General features: G+C 45.0%; 5 non-coding genes across 5 annotated transcripts; all 5 read left to right on the top strand.

The window, feature by feature from the left end:
• Positions 1-2,325: 2,325 nt before the first annotated feature.
• On the top strand, positions 2,326-2,545 carry LOC135052945 (small nucleolar RNA U3). Its single transcript, XR_010242365.1, has one exon. It is a non-coding gene; the product is annotated as a small nucleolar RNA U3 (small nucleolar RNA).
• A 3,032-nt stretch (positions 2,546-5,577) lies between these two features.
• LOC135053046 (small nucleolar RNA U3) lies at positions 5,578-5,794 on the top strand. The gene has a single exon (XR_010242448.1). It is a non-coding gene; the product is annotated as a small nucleolar RNA U3 (small nucleolar RNA).
• A 3,011-nt stretch (positions 5,795-8,805) lies between these two features.
• LOC135053036 (small nucleolar RNA U3) lies at positions 8,806-9,025 on the top strand. The gene has a single exon (XR_010242440.1). It is a non-coding gene; the product is annotated as a small nucleolar RNA U3 (small nucleolar RNA).
• Positions 9,026-12,033: 3,008 nt separating this feature from the next.
• On the top strand, positions 12,034-12,253 carry LOC135053053 (small nucleolar RNA U3). Its single transcript, XR_010242454.1, has one exon. It is a non-coding gene; the product is annotated as a small nucleolar RNA U3 (small nucleolar RNA).
• A 3,010-nt stretch (positions 12,254-15,263) lies between these two features.
• Positions 15,264-15,483, top strand: LOC135052944 (small nucleolar RNA U3). Its single transcript, XR_010242364.1, has one exon. It is a non-coding gene; the product is annotated as a small nucleolar RNA U3 (small nucleolar RNA).
• Positions 15,484-16,080: the final 597 nt, after the last annotated feature.

The raw sequence follows: 16,080 nt of genomic DNA, 5'->3' as shown, positions 1-16,080 counted from the left end.
TGGACAGTCTCCAGAGGGGGGGGGGGGGGGTGGCCAGCTGCCACAGAGGCTTGGCTAATCATTTTATAGTAAAAACTGCTTGTTCATGCTTAATAATGTACCAGATTAATAACAGTAATGCAGAAAAAACACCATAGTCCTGTGCACTATAAGGCAACATGTGCGTAATCTATCATTCAAGTGCACAATCTGGAACCTGATCCCTAGAAGAGAAGGTGGGGCCCGCCGAGGGTTTCCCCTGTGCCCCTGCTGGACAGTCCAACCCTCTGTCACGGCATCATGTCCACTGCTCTGTATGCAGGACTTGATTCAAAGATGTACATAAAGCAAATGGTTTATGTACGTCTACGATGGTGGGCGCATGTGTGATCGCACGCAGTGTCCTCTGTGACGCAAGTCTGATGGACAGTCTGCAGACGTGTGGGGTGGGTAGATTTCACTAAAACAGGAAGTTGTACCTCTATTTTCTGGGAGTGGCGAGGCCAGGCTCTGCATCGTCTGATGCAAATTTCCTGGCCCCAGCAGCGCAAACAGCCTGGCCATCCTGAGTACTCGGTTGATGTTTACGCAATTGATCCGATGCTGTCTCTTTGGATGCAGAAGCACCCTGAGGACGCTTCGAGCTGTTGTACGTACTGTAGGGCTCCTGCCTGAAGCATCCAAAGGGCACTCCAGGTGGCACTGCTGCAGCAATACTGACTGCAGGGCAGCACCGATCGCAGACCCCTAGTTATGGCCCTGGTCCAGTGTAAGTGCTGAGTTTCTAGGTCTGATTATAAGTTGTACGGCAAGCAGTAGCAGCCATTAGATCACTTGCGTGAACATCGCCCATCTGAGCAACCAGGTTACTCAGGATGGCCTGGGGTTTCACTCTGCCAAGACCAGGAATTCTGCACTGGAGGACGCAGACCCTGGCCTCGGCAAGCCTACAAAACAGGGGTGGGATAACACCATTTTGGCCACAGCATGTGAATCATGTTGAGGCTTAGGGGGCCCTGCGAGCAATCTCGCAGTCACAGATCACCAAACATCACAGTTGTATGGAAACGGCTGCGTTTGCGTACAACTCTGAATTAGACCCTCTGTTTCACAACCTATTTATGTACATGCTCACAAGACATAGGGATGGACGTTTGAGGTCGATGGCTACCAATCAACAGTCTTTCCAATTCGATCAAAGTACCCTTTTCCACTAAATTGCGAGGATTCGATGGTTGCCAATCCGATGTTCAGGTACTTCTGTGCATTTGCGGACACCCGGAAAGGGGTGTCCGCAGCTCAGGTAAATGCACGCTTGCACAAAGCTCTGAAAGATTCTACACATGTTCACAGTAAAGCAATTGATGGTTACACCATTGCAATCATTCAATGTGCATGGCTGCGTTTGATGTCATCAGCCCGGCAACCAATTAATGCCAGGCTTCCGATGTCCATACCTGCTGTGGCGTGATGGGAAGCCTTCCGGGGAGCAGAGGACACATTATTTTGGAAGCATTTGTGATGTAAGGTAGAGTAGTTGCAACATTTCAGTACATATTTCGGGGAACCCCCTTTTTTTTAATATGAAAACCATTTAGAGGAAATCCATGCCAAATGAAGGCTAGCAGTGAAACTAACATGGTTCATTTGAATATCTTTATGGTTTTATTACAAATTACACCCAAAAGCAAGCAGGAGGTGGTTTGTATGTCATTTGTCGTGTTTATTCCCCATGTTTACTCATTTTTGTCATAAAAGAAAGATATAAAAGGTAGTATCTTTGTTACATTAATATTATGTAATCTATCGCTCTTATTACTCTTCAAATACCAGCCTACATATGAGGTTCTGTTGCATCGAACATCCCCCCAGCGTAAAATGAACTAACAGTAGAGGAACAGAAACAAAAGCACCCATCCCACAGCAAATATAACATGATCGTTAGTGATCTACCAAGCAGAATTGTCACCATGCCAGAAAAGCACGTGTTTAGACTTTGTTTTTCTCTATAACATATGTTTGGTTTTGTGATCCTGACATTCTGTGTGCATAGTCCGTTATTAGCTGAGGCTGTTGTTGCTGCTTTAAGCTGTGTCTCGGCTGTTTCAGAGGTGCTTCCTGGTTGGCCAGAGTATCTTAAATATGCAGATGAGCAAGTGAGTGCACAATCATAGAAGAATACATTCTGTAAGAAAAGCTGAGTCCATCGTTGGTCCACATTTTAAAGGCAGCATAGTTTCTTACTATCTTCAAGATATGTTCAACTGTGAGATCATTTTAAAAATCTCCATTATATTAAAAAGACTCTCCTTCCCACAGCAGTAAAAATGCTAGGCTGTTATGGTTAAGACTATACTTTCAGGGATCATTTCTATAGTTTTTAACTTTTGGAAATGTGCTCTAAAGTGTCCAGACCTACCAACCATGAGGAAGAGCAATAGTAATCTTTTCTGAGCGCGAAGTGAGCTCTCAGTGCTGCTTCATTGTAGCTGCTGTTTGCTTTTGATGACCGTTCCTTTTCTTCTATCATGGGAGAAATGGAGGAAGAGATTACAAGCTGAGTGGTTGTTTTTAATGCTTGTTAATGACAGATTTTCTTATGGCTCCATGTGTACTGCTATTGTCATGTGGCATGATGCAATGTGCCCAAAAACATTGATAATGTGCTCATGTCAAAGGATCCCTGCAAGGGACATGGTGACATCACCAAACATTAGGAACAAGCCATCGGAACAAAGGGGCCGATGGTTTCCACTTCTACAGAATCAAATTGAAAAGGACTGTCAATTGGAGGGAACAAAAAAAATATTGATGATTGTGGATCATTGCTTTCTGATGTCCATTCCTGTTGTGTGGCAAATTCAGGCACATTAGTAGTGATTTATCCCTATTACTGAGCTGGCTTTATATCTTCAAAATATTTTCAAGTGAAGCTTATTTGGGGATTGTCACTTCAAACTGGAAGTATTCTTAACACTATATGGCAAGTGCAGTTCTGCATGAATGGCCAGCAGGTGGTGCTCCATGTAACACTGCAGCTCTCTGCTCTGAGCTCCAGCACAAAAAAATAAAAGCAAAAGTGTCACGACTCATGGCATTGTCCCCTTCTCTGCACATAGGCACCTGGCACTCCTGTCACGGCAGTGTCCCCCTCTACTGCATCCATACACCCGAGTCTCCTGTCGCGGCAGTGTCTGCCTTGGGCATGAAGGGCCCACCGGGGAACTGCAATGGTAGGGGACCGTATTTTAGGATGTGGACAGTCTCCAGAGGGGGGGGGGGGGGGGGGGGGGGGGGGGGGGGTGGCCAGCTGCCACAGAGGCTTGGCTAATCATTTTATAGTAAAAACTGCTTGTTCATGCTTAATAATGTACCAGATTAATAACAGTAATGCAGAAAAAACACCATAGTCCTGTGCACTATAAGGCAACATGTGCGTAATCTATCATTCAAGTGCACAATCTGGAACCTGATCCCTAGAAGAGAAGGTGGGGCCCGCCGAGGGTTTCCCCTGTGCCCCTGCTGGACAGTCCAACCCTCTGTCACGGCATCATGTCCACTGCTCTGTATGCAGGACTTGATTCAAAGATGTACATAAAGCAAATGGTTTATGTACGTCTACGATGGTGGGCGCATGTGTGATCGCACGCAGTGTCCTCTGTGACGCAAGTCTGATGGACAGTCTGCAGACGTGTGGGGTGGGTAGATTTCACTAAAACAGGAAGTTGTACCTCTATTTTCTGGGAGTGGCGAGGCCAGGCTCTGCATCGTCTGATGCAAATTTCCTGGCCCCAGCAGCGCAAACAGCCTGGCCATCCTGAGTGCTCGGTTGATGTTTACGCAATTGATCCGATGCTGTCTCTTTGGATGCAGAAGCACCCTGAGGACGCTTCGAGCTGTTGTACGTACTGTAGGGCTCCTGCCTGAAGCATCCAAAGGGCACTCCAGGTGGCACTGCTGCAGCAATACTGACTGCAGGGCAGCACCGATCGCAGACCCCTAGTTATGGCCCTGGTCCAGTGTAAGTGCTGAGTTTCTAGGTCTGATTATAAGTTGTACGGCAAGCAGTAGCAGCCATTAGATCACTTGCGTGAACATCGCCCATCTGAGCAACCAGGTTACTCAGGATGGCCTGGGGTTTCACTCTGCCAAGACCAGGAATTCTGCACTGGAGGACGCAGACCCTGGCCTCGGCAAGCCTACAAAACAGGGGTGGGATAACACCATTTTGGCCACAGCATGTGAATCATGTTGAGGCTTAGGGGGCCCTGCGAGCAATCTCGCAGTCACAGATCACCAAACATCACAGTTGTATGGAAACGGCTGCGTTTGCGTACAACTCTGAATTAGACCCTCTGTTTCACAACCTATTTATGTACATGCTCACAAGACATAGGGATGGACGTTTGAGGTCGATGGCTACCAATCAACAGTCTTTCCAATTCGATCAAAGTACCCTTTTCCACTAAATTGCGAGGATTCGATGGTTGCCAATCCGATGTTCAGGTACTTCTGTGCATTTGCGGACACCCGGAAAGGGGTGTCCGCAGCTCAGGTAAATGCACGCTTGCACAAAGCTCTGAAAGATTCTACACATGTTCACAGTAAAGCAATTGATGGTTACACCATTGCAATCATTCAATGTGCATGGCTGCGTTTGATGTCATCAGCCCGGCAACCAATTAATGCCAGGCTTCCGATGTCCATACCTGCTGTGGCGTGATGGGAAGCCTTCCGGGGAGCAGAGGACACATTATTTTGGAAGCATTTGTGATGTAAGGTAGAGTAGTTGCAACATTTCTGTACATATTTCGGGGAACCCCCTTTTTTTTAATATGAAAACCATTTAGAGGAAATCCATGCCAAATGAAGGCTAGCAGTGAAACTAACATGGTTCATTTGAATATCTTTATGGTTTTATTACAAATTACACCCAAAAGCAAGCAGGAGGTGGTTTGTATGTCATTTGTCGTGTTTATTCCCCATGTTTACTCATTTTTGTCATAAAAGAAAGATATAAAAGGTAGTATCTTTGTTACATTAATATTATGTAATCTATCGCTCTTATTACTCTTCAAATACCAGCCTACATATGAGGTTCTGTTGCATCGAACATCCCCCCAGCGTAAAATGAACTAACAGTAGAGGAACAGAAACAAAAGCACCCATCCCACAGCAAATATAACATGATCGTTAGTGATCTACCAAGCAGAATTGTCACCATGCCAGAAAAGCACGTGTTTAGACTTTGTTTTTCTCTATAACATATGTTTGGTTTTGTGATCCTGACATTCTGTGTGCATAGTCCGTTATTAGCTGAGGCTGTTGTTGCTGCTTTAAGCTGTGTCTCGGCTGTTTCAGAGGTGCTTCCTGGTTGGCCAGAGTATCTTAAATATGCAGATGAGCAAGTGAGTGCACAATCATAGAAGAATACATTCTATAAGAAAAGCTGAGTCCATCGTTGGTCCACATTTTAAAGGCAGCATAGTTTCTTACTATCTTCAAGATATGTTCAACTGTGAGATCATTTTAAAAATCTCCATTATATTAAAAAGACTCTCCTTCCCACAGCAGTAAAAATGCTAGGCTGTTATGGTTAAGACTATACTTTCAGGGATCATTTCTATAGTTTTTAACTTTTGGAAATGTGCTCTAAAGTGTCCAGACCTACCAATCATGAGGAAGAGCAATAGTAATCTTTTCTGAGCGCGAAGTGAGCTCTCAGTGCTGCTTCATTGTAGCTGCTGTTTGCTTTTGATGACCGTTCCTTTTCTTCTATCATGGGAGAAATGGAGGAAGAGATTACAAGCTGAGTATTTGTTTTTAATGCTTGTTAATGACAGATTTTCTTATGGCTCCATGTGTACTGCTATTGTCATGTGGCATGATGCAATGTGCCCAAAAACATTGATAATGTGCTCATGTCAAAGGATCCCTGCAAGGGACATGGTGACATCACCAAACATTAGGAACAAGCCATCGGAACAAAGGGGCCGATGGTTTCCACTTCTACAGAATCAAATTGAAAAGGACTGTCAATTGGAGGGAACAAAAAAAATATTGATGATTGTGGATCATTGCTTTCTGATGTCCATTCCTGTTGTGTGGCAAATTCAGGCACATTAGTAGTGATTTATCCCTATTACTGAGCTGGCTTTATATCTTCAAAATATTTTCAAGTGAAGCTTATTTGGGGATTGTCACTTCAAACTGGAAGTATTCTTAACACTATATGGCAAGTGCAGTTCTGCATGAATGGCCAGCAGGTGGTGCTCCATGTAACACTGCAGCTCTCTGCTCTGAGCTCCAGCACAAAAAAATAAAAGCAAAACTGTCACGACTCATGGCATTGTCCCCTTCTCTGCACATAGGCACCTGGCACTCCTGTCACGGCAGTGTCCCCCTCTACTGCATCCATACACCCGAGTCTCCTGTCGCGGCAGTGTCTGCCTTGGGCATGAAGGGCCCACCGGGGAACTGCAATGGTAGGGGACCGTATTTTAGGATGTGGACAGTCTCCAGAGGGGGGGGTGGCCAGCTGCCACAGAGGCTTGGCTAATCATTTTATAGTAAAAACTGCTTGTTCATGCTTAATAATGTACCAGATTAATAACAGTAATGCAGAAAAAACACCATAGTCCTGTGCACTATAAGGCAACATGTGCGTAATCTATCATTCAAGTGCACAATCTGGAACCTGATCCCTAGAAGAGAAGGTGGGGCCCGCCGAGGGTTTCCCCTGTGCCCCTGCTGGACAGTCCAACCCTCTGTCACGGCATCATGTCCACTGCTCTGTATGCAGGACTTGATTCAAAGATGTACATAAAGCAAATGGTTTATGTACGTCTACGATGGTGGGCGCATGTGTGATCGCACGCAGTGTCCTCTGTGACGCAAGTCTGATGGACAGTCTGCAGACGTGTGGGGTGGGTAGATTTCACTAAAACAGGAAGTTGTACCTCTATTTTCTGGGAGTGGCGAGGCCAGGCTCTGCATCGTCTGATGCAAATTTCCTGGCCCCAGCAGCGCAAACAGCCTGGCCATCCTGAGTGCTCGGTTGATGTTTACGCAATTGATCCGATGCTGTCTCTTTGGATGCAGAAGCACCCTGAGGACGCTTCGAGCTGTTGTACGTACTGTAGGGCTCCTGCCTGAAGCATCCAAAGGGCACTCCAGGTGGCACTGCTGCAGCAATACTGACTGCAGGGCAGCACCGATCGCAGACCCCTAGTTATGGCCCTGGTCCAGTGTAAGTGCTGAGTTTCTAGGTCTGATTATAAGTTGTACGGCAAGCAGTAGCAGCCATTAGATCACTTGCGTGAACATCGCCCATCTGAGCAACCAGGTTACTCAGGATGGCCTGGGGTTTCACTCTGCCAAGACCAGGAATTCTGCACTGGAGGACGCAGACCCTGGCCTCGGCAAGCCTACAAAACAGGGGTGGGATAACACCATTTTGGCCACAGCATGTGAATCATGTTGAGGCTTAGGGGGCCCTGCGAGCAATCTCGCAGTCACAGATCACCAAACATCACAGTTGTATGGAAACGGCTGCGTTTGCGTACAACTCTGAATTAGACCCTCTGTTTCACAACCTATTTATGTACATGCTCACAAGACATAGGGATGGACGTTTGAGGTCGATGGCTACCAATCAACAGTCTTTCCAATTCGATCAAAGTACCCTTTTCCACTAAATTGCGAGGATTCGATGGTTGCCAATCCGATGTTCAGGTACTTCTGTGCATTTGCGGACACCCGGAAAGGGGTGTCCGCAGCTCAGGTAAATGCACGCTTGCACAAAGCTCTGAAAGATTCTACACATGTTCACAGTAAAGCAATTGATGGTTACACCATTGCAATCATTCAATGTGCATGGCTGCGTTTGATGTCATCAGCCCGGCAACCAATTAATGCCAGGCTTCCGATGTCCATACCTGCTGTGGCGTGATGGGAAGCCTTCCGGGGAGCAGAGGACACATTATTTTGGAAGCATTTGTGATGTAAGGTAGAGTAGTTGCAACATTTCAGTACATATTTCGGGGAACCCCCTTTTTTTTAATATGAAAACCATTTAGAGGAAATCCATGCCAAATGAAGGCTAGCAGTGAAACTAACATGGTTCATTTGAATATCTTTATGGTTTTATTACAAATTACACCCAAAAGCAAGCAGGAGGTGGTTTGTATGTCATTTGTCGTGTTTATTCCCCATGTTTACTCATTTTTGTCATAAAAGAAAGATATAAAAGGTAGTATCTTTGTTACATTAATATTATGTAATCTATCGCTCTTATTACTCTTCAAATACCAGCCTACATATGAGGTTCTGTTGCATCGAACATCCCCCCAGCGTAAAATGAACTAACAGTAGAGGAACAGAAACAAAAGCACCCATCCCACAGCAAATATAACATGATCGTTAGTGATCTACCAAGCAGAATTGTCACCATGCCAGAAAAGCACGTGTTTAGACTTTGTTTTTCTCTATAACATATGTTTGGTTTTGTGATCCTGACATTCTGTGTGCATAGTCCGTTATTAGCTGAGGCTGTTGTTGCTGCTTTAAGCTGTGTCTCGGCTGTTTCAGAGGTGCTTCCTGGTTGGCCAGAGTATCTTAAATATGCAGATGAGCAAGTGAGTGCACAATCATAGAAGAATACATTCTATAAGAAAAGCTGAGTCCATCGTTGGTCCACATTTTAAAGGCAGCATAGTTTCTTACTATCTTCAAGATATGTTCAACTGTGAGATCATTTTAAAAATCTCCATTATATTAAAAAGACTCTCCTTCCCACAGCAGTAAAAATGCTAGGCTGTTATGGTTAAGACTATACTTTCAGGGATCATTTCTATAGTTTTTAACTTTTGGAAATGTGCTCTAAAGTGTCCAGACCTACCAATCATGAGGAAGAGCAATAGTAATCTTTTCTGAGCGCGAAGTGAGCTCTCAGTGCTGCTTCATTGTAGCTGCTGTTTGCTTTTGATGGCCGTTCCTTTTCTTCTATCATGGGAGAAATGGAGGAAGAGATTACAAGCTGAGTGGTTGTTTTTAATGCTTGTTAATGACAGATTTTCTTATGGCTCCATGTGTACTGCTATTGTCATGTGGCATGATGCAATGTGCCCAAAAACATTGATAATGTGCTCATGTCAAAGGATCCCTGCAAGGGACATGGTGACATCACCAAACATTAGGAACAAGCCATCGGAACAAAGGGGCCAATGGTTTCCACTTCTACAGAATCAAATTGAAAAGGACTGTCAATTGGAGGGAACAAAAAAAATATTGATGATTGTGGATCATTGCTTTCTGATGTCCATTCCTGTTGTGTGGCAAATTCAGGCACATTAGTAGTGATTTATCCCTATTACTGAGCTGGCTTTATATCTTCAAAATATTTTCAAGTGAAGCTTATTTGGGGATTGTCACTTCAAACTGGAAGTATTCTTAACACTATATGGCAAGTGCAGTTCTGCATGAATGGCCAGCAGGTGGTGCTCCATGTAACACTGCAGCTCTCTGCTCTGAGCTCCAGCACAAAAAAATAAAAGCAAAACTGTCACGACTCATGGCATTGTCCCCTTCTCTGCACATAGGCACCTGGCACTCCTGTCACGGCAGTGTCCCCCTCTACTGCATCCATACACCCGAGTCTCCTGTCGCGGCAGTGTCTGCCTTGGGCATGAAGGGCCCACCGGGGAACTGCAATGGTAGGGGACCGTATTTTAGGATGTGGACAGTCTCCAGAGGGGGGGGTGGCCAGCTGCCACAGAGGCTTGGCTAATCATTTTATAGTAAAAACTGCTTGTTCATGCTTAATAATGTACCAGATTAATAACAGTAATGCAGAAAAAACACCATAGTCCTGTGCACTATAAGGCAACATGTGCGTAATCTATCATTCAAGTGCACAATCTGGAACCTGATCCCTAGAAGAGAAGGTGGGGCCCGCCGAGGGTTTCCCCTGTGCCCCTGCTGGACAGTCCAACCCTCTGTCACGGCATCATGTCCACTGCTCTGTATGCAGGACTTGATTCAAAGATGTACATAAAGCAAATGGTTTATGTACGTCTACGATGGTGGGCGCATGTGTGATCGCACGCAGTGTCCTCTGTGACGCAAGTCTGATGGACAGTCTGCAGACGTGTGGGGTGGGTAGATTTCACTAAAACAGGAAGTTGTACCTCTATTTTCTGGGAGTGGCGAGGCCAGGCTCTGCATCGTCTGATGCAAATTTCCTGGCCCCAGCAGCGCAAACAGCCTGGCCATCCTGAGTGCTCGGTTGATGTTTACGCAATTGATCCGATGCTGTCTCTTTGGATGCAGAAGCACCCTGAGGACGCTTCGAGCTGTTGTACGTACTGTAGGGCTCCTGCCTGAAGCATCCAAAGGGCACTCCAGGTGGCACTGCTGCAGCAATACTGACTGCAGGGCAGCACCGATCGCAGACCCCTAGTTATGGCCCTGGTCCAGTGTAAGTGCTGAGTTTCTAGGTCTGATTATAAGTTGTACGGCAAGCAGTAGCAGCCATTAGATCACTTGCGTGAACATCGCCCATCTGAGCAACCAGGTTACTCAGGATGGCCTGGGGTTTCACTCTGCCAAGACCAGGAATTCTGCACTGGAGGACGCAGACCCTGGCCTCGGCAAGCCTACAAAACAGGGGTGGGATAACACCATTTTGGCCACAGCATGTGAATCATGTTGAGGCTTAGGGGGCCCTGCGAGCAATCTCGCAGTCACAGATCACCAAACATCACAGTTGTATGGAAACGGCTGCGTTTGCGTACAACTCTGAATTAGACCCTCTGTTTCACAACCTATTTATGTACATGCTCACAAGACATAGGGATGGACGTTTGAGGTCGATGGCTACCAATCAACAGTCTTTCCAATTCGATCAAAGTACCCTTTTCCACTAAATTGCGAGGATTCGATGGTTGCCAATCCGATGTTCAGGTACTTCTGTGCATTTGCGGACACCCGGAAAGGGGTGTCCGCAGCTCAGGTAAATGCACGCTTGCACAAAGCTCTGAAAGATTCTACACATGTTCACAGTAAAGCAATTGATGGTTACACCATTGCAATCATTCAATGTGCATGGCTGCGTTTGATGTCATCAGCCCGGCAACCAATTAATGCCAGGCTTCCGATGTCCATACCTGCTGTGGCGTGATGGGAAGCCTTCCGGGGAGCAGAGGACACATTATTTTGGAAGCATTTGTGATGTAAGGTAGAGTAGTTGCAACATTTCAGTACATATTTCGGGGAACCCCCTTTTTTTTAATATGAAAACCATTTAGAGGAAATCCATGCCAAATGAAGGCTAGCAGTGAAACTAACATGGTTCATTTGAATATCTTTATGGTTTTATTACAAATTACACCCAAAAGCAAGCAGGAGGTGGTTTGTATGTCATTTGTCGTGTTTATTCCCCATGTTTACTCATTTTTGTCATAAAAGAAAGATATAAAAGGTAGTATCTTTGTTACATTAATATTATGTAATCTATCGCTCTTATTACTCTTCAAATACCAGCCTACATATGAGGTTCTGTTGCATCGAACATCCCCCCAGCGTAAAATGAACTAACAGTAGAGGAACAGAAACAAAAGCACCCATCCCACAGCAAATATAACATGATCGTTAGTGATCTACCAAGCAGAATTGTCACCATGCCAGAAAAGCACGTGTTTAGACTTTGTTTTTCTCTATAACATATGTTTGGTTTTGTGATCCTGACATTCTGTGTGCATAGTCCGTTATTAGCTGAGGCTGTTGTTGCTGCTTTAAGCTGTGTCTCGGCTGTTTCAGAGGTGCTTCCTGGTTGGCCAGAGTATCTTAAATATGCAGATGAGCAAGTGAGTGCACAATCATAGAAGAATACATTCTATAAGAAAAGCTGAGTCCATCGTTGGTCCACATTTTAAAGGCAGCATAGTTTCTTACTATCTTCAAGATATGTTCAACTGTGAGATCATTTTAAAAATCTCCATTATATTAAAAAGACTCTCCTTCCCACAGCAGTAAAAATGCTAGGCTGTTATGGTTAAGACTATACTTTCAGGGATCATTTCGATAGTTTTTAACTTTTGGAAATGTGCTCTAAAGTGTCCAGACCTACCAATCATGAGGAAGAGCAATAGTAATCTTTTCTGAGCGCGAAGTGAGCTCTCAGTGCTGCTTCATTGTAGCTGCTGTTTGCTTTTGATGGCCGTTCCTTTTCTTCTATCATGGGAGAAATGGAGGAAGAGATTACAAGCTGAGTGGTTGTTTTTAATGCTTGTTAATGACAGATTTTCTTATGGCTCCATGTGTACTGCTATTGTCATGTGGCATGATGCAATGTGCCCAAAAACATTGATAATGTGCTCATGTCAAAGGATCCCTGCAAGGGACATGGTGACATCACCAAACATTAGGAACAAGCCATCGGAACAAAGGGGCCAATGGTTTCCACTTCTACAGAATCAAATTGAAAAGGACTGTCAATTGGAGGGAACAAAAAAAATATTGATGATTGTGGATCATTGCTTTCTGATGTCCATTCCTGTTGTGTGGCAAATTCAGGCACATTAGTAGTGATTTATCCCTATTACTGAGCTGGCTTTATATCTTCAAAATATTTTCAAGTGAAGCTTATTTGGGGATTGTCACTTCAAACTGGAAGTATTCTTAACACTATATGGCAAGTGCAGTTCTGCATGAATGGCCAGCAGGTGGTGCTCCATGTAACACTGCAGCTCTCTGCTCTGAGCTCCAGCACAAAAAAATAAAAGCAAAACTGTCACGACTCATGGCATTGTCCCCTTCTCTGCACATAGGCACCTGGCACTCCTGTCACGGCAGTGTCCCCCTCTACTGCATCCATACACCCGAGTCTCCTGTCGCGGCAGTGTCTGCCTTGGGCATGAAGGGCCCACCGGGGAACTGCAATGGTAGGGGACCGTATTTTAGGATGTGGACAGTCTCCAGAGGGGGGGGGGGTGGCCAGCTGCCACAGAGGCTTGGCTAATCATTTTATAGTAAAAACTGCTTGTTCATGCTTAATAATGTACCAGATTAATAACAGTAATGCAGAAAAAACACCATAGTCCTGTGCACTATAAGGCAACATGTGCGTAATCTATCATTCAAGTGCACAATCTGGAACCTGATCCCTAGAAGAGAAGGTGGGGCCCGCCGAGGGTTTCCCCTGTGCCCCTGCTGGACAGTCCAACCCTCTGTCACGGCATCATGTCCACTGCTCTGTATGCAGGACTTGATTCAAAGATGTACATAAAGCAAATGGTTTATGTACGTCTACGATGGTGGGCGCATGTGTGATCGCACGCAGTGTCCTCTGTGACGCAAGTCTGATGGACAGTCTGCAGACGTGTGGGGTGGGTAGATTTCACTAAAACAGGAAGTTGTACCTCTATTTTCTGGGAGTGGCGAGGCCAGGCTCTGCATCGTCTGATGCAAATTTCCTGGCCCCAGCAGCGCAAACAGCCTGGCCATCCTGAGTACTCGGTTGATGTTTACGCAATTGATCCGATGCTGTCTCTTTGGATGCAGAAGCACCCTGAGGACGCTTCGAGCTGTTGTACGTACTGTAGGGCTCCTGCCTGAAGCATCCAAAGGGCACTCCAGGTGGCACTGCTGCAGCAATACTGACTGCAGGGCAGCACCGATCGCAGACCCCTAGTTATGGCCCTGGTCCAGTGTAAGTGCTAAGTTTCTAGGTCTGATTATAAGTTGTACGGCAAGCAGTAGCAGCCATTAGATCACTTGCGTGAACATCGCCCATCTGAGCAACCAGGTTACTCAGGATGGCCTTGGGTTTCACTCTGCCAAGACCAGGAATTCTGCACTGGAGGACGCAGACCCTGGCCTCGGCAAGCCTACAAAACAGGGGTGGGATAACACCATTTTGGCCACAGCATGTGAATCATGTTGAGGCTTAGGGGGCCCTGCGAGCAATCTCGCAGTCACAGATCACCAAACATCACAGTTGTATGGAAACGGCTGCGTTTGCGTACAACTCTGAATTAGACCCTCTGTTTCACAACCTATTTATGTACATGCTCACAAGACATAGGGATGGACGTTTGAGGTCGATGGCTACCAATCAACAGTCTTTCCAATTCGATCAAAGTACCCTTTTCCACTAAATTGCGAGGATTCGATGGTTGCCAATCCGATGTTCAGGTACTTCTGTGCATTTGCGGACACCCGGAAAGGGGTGTCCGCAGCTCAGGTAAATGCACGCTTGCACAAAGCTCTGAAAGATTCTACACATGTTCACAGTAAAGCAATTGATGGTTACACCATTGCAATCATTCAATGTGCATGGCTGCGTTTGATGTCATCAGCCGGCAACCAATTAATGCCAGGCTTCCGATGTCCATACCTGCTGTGGCGTGATGGAAAGCCTTCCGGGGAGCAGAGGACACATTATTTTGGAAGCATTTGTGATGTAAGGTAGAGTAGTTGCAACATTTCAGTACATATTTCAGGGAACCCCCTTTTTTTTAATATGAAAACCATTTAGAGGAAATCCATGCCAAATGAAGGCTAGCAGTGAAACTAACATGGTTCATTTGAATATCTTTATGGTTTTATTACAAATTACACCCAAAAGCAAGCAGGAGGTGGTTTGTATGTCATTTGTCGTGTTTATTCCCCATGTTTACTCATTTTTGTCATAAAAGAAAGATATAAAAGGTAGTATCTTTGTTACATTAATATTATGTAATCTATCGCTCTTATTACTCTTCAAATACCAGCCTACATATGAGGTTCTGTTGCATCGAACATCCCCCCAGCGTAAAATGAACTAACAGTAGAGGAACAGAAACAAAAGCACCCATCCCACAGCAAATATAACATGATCGTTAGTGATCTACCAAGCAGAATTGTCACCATGCCAGAAAAGCACGTGTTTAGACTTTGTTTTTCTCTATAACATATGTTTGGTTTTGTGATCCTGACATTCTGTGTGCATAGTCCGTTATTAGCTGAGGCTGTTGTTGCTGCTTTAAGCTGTGTCTCGGCTGTTTCAGAGGTGCTTCCTGGTTGGCCAGAGTATCTTAAATATGCAGATGAGCAAGTGAGTGCACAATCATAGAAGAATACATTCTGTAAGAAAAGCTGAGTCCATCGTTGGTCCACATTTTAAAGGCAGCATAGTTTCTTACTATCTTCAAGATATGTTCAACTGTGAGATCATTTTAAAAATCTCCATTATATTAAAAAGACTCTCCTTCCCACAGCAGTAAAAATGCTAGGCTGTTATGGTTAAGACTATACTTTCAGGGATCATTTCTATAGTTTTTAACTTTTGGAAATGTGCTCTAAAGTGTCCAGACCTACCAACCATGAGGAAGAGCAATAGTAATCTTTTCTGAGCGCGAAGTGAGCTCTCAGTGCTGCTTCATTGTAGCTGCTGTTTGCTTTTGATGACCGTTCCTTTTCTTCTATCATGGGAGAAATGGAGGAAGAGATTACAAGCTGAGTGGTTGTTTTTAATGCTTGTTAATGACAGATTTTCTTATGGCTCCATGTGTACTGCTATTGTCATGTGGCATGATGCGATGTGCCCAAAAACATTGATAATGTGCTCATGTCAAAGGATCCCTGCAAGGGACATGGTGACATCACCAAACATTAGGAACAAGCCATCGGAACAAAGGGGCCGATGGTTTCCACTTCTACAGAATCAAATTGAAAAGGACTGTCAATTGGAGGGAACAAAAAAAATATTGATGATTGTGGATCATTGCTTTCTGATGTCCATTCCTGTTGTGTGGCAAATTCAGGCACATTAGTAGTGATTTATCCCTATTACTGAGCTGGCTTTATATCTTCAAAATATTTTCAAGTGAAGCTTATTTGGGGATTGTCACTTCAAACTGGAAGTATTCTTAACACTATATGGCAAGTGCAGTTCTGCATGAATGGCCAGCAGGTGGTGCTCCATGTAACACTGCAGCTCTCTGCTCTGAGCTCCAGCACAAAAAAATAAAAGCAAAACTGTCACGACTCATGGCATTGTCCCCTTCTCTGCACATAGGCACCTGGCACTCCTGTCACGGCAGTGTCCCCCTCTACTGCATC

The sequence above is a fragment of the Pseudophryne corroboree genome, chromosome 2 (assembly GCF_028390025.1).
Source record: "Pseudophryne corroboree isolate aPseCor3 chromosome 2, aPseCor3.hap2, whole genome shotgun sequence".
In the NCBI taxonomy this organism is placed as follows: Eukaryota; Metazoa; Chordata; class Amphibia; order Anura; family Myobatrachidae; genus Pseudophryne; species Pseudophryne corroboree.
The sequence above is the reverse complement of the archived record's forward strand: the minus strand, read 5'-3'. Positions and strand labels throughout refer to the sequence as shown.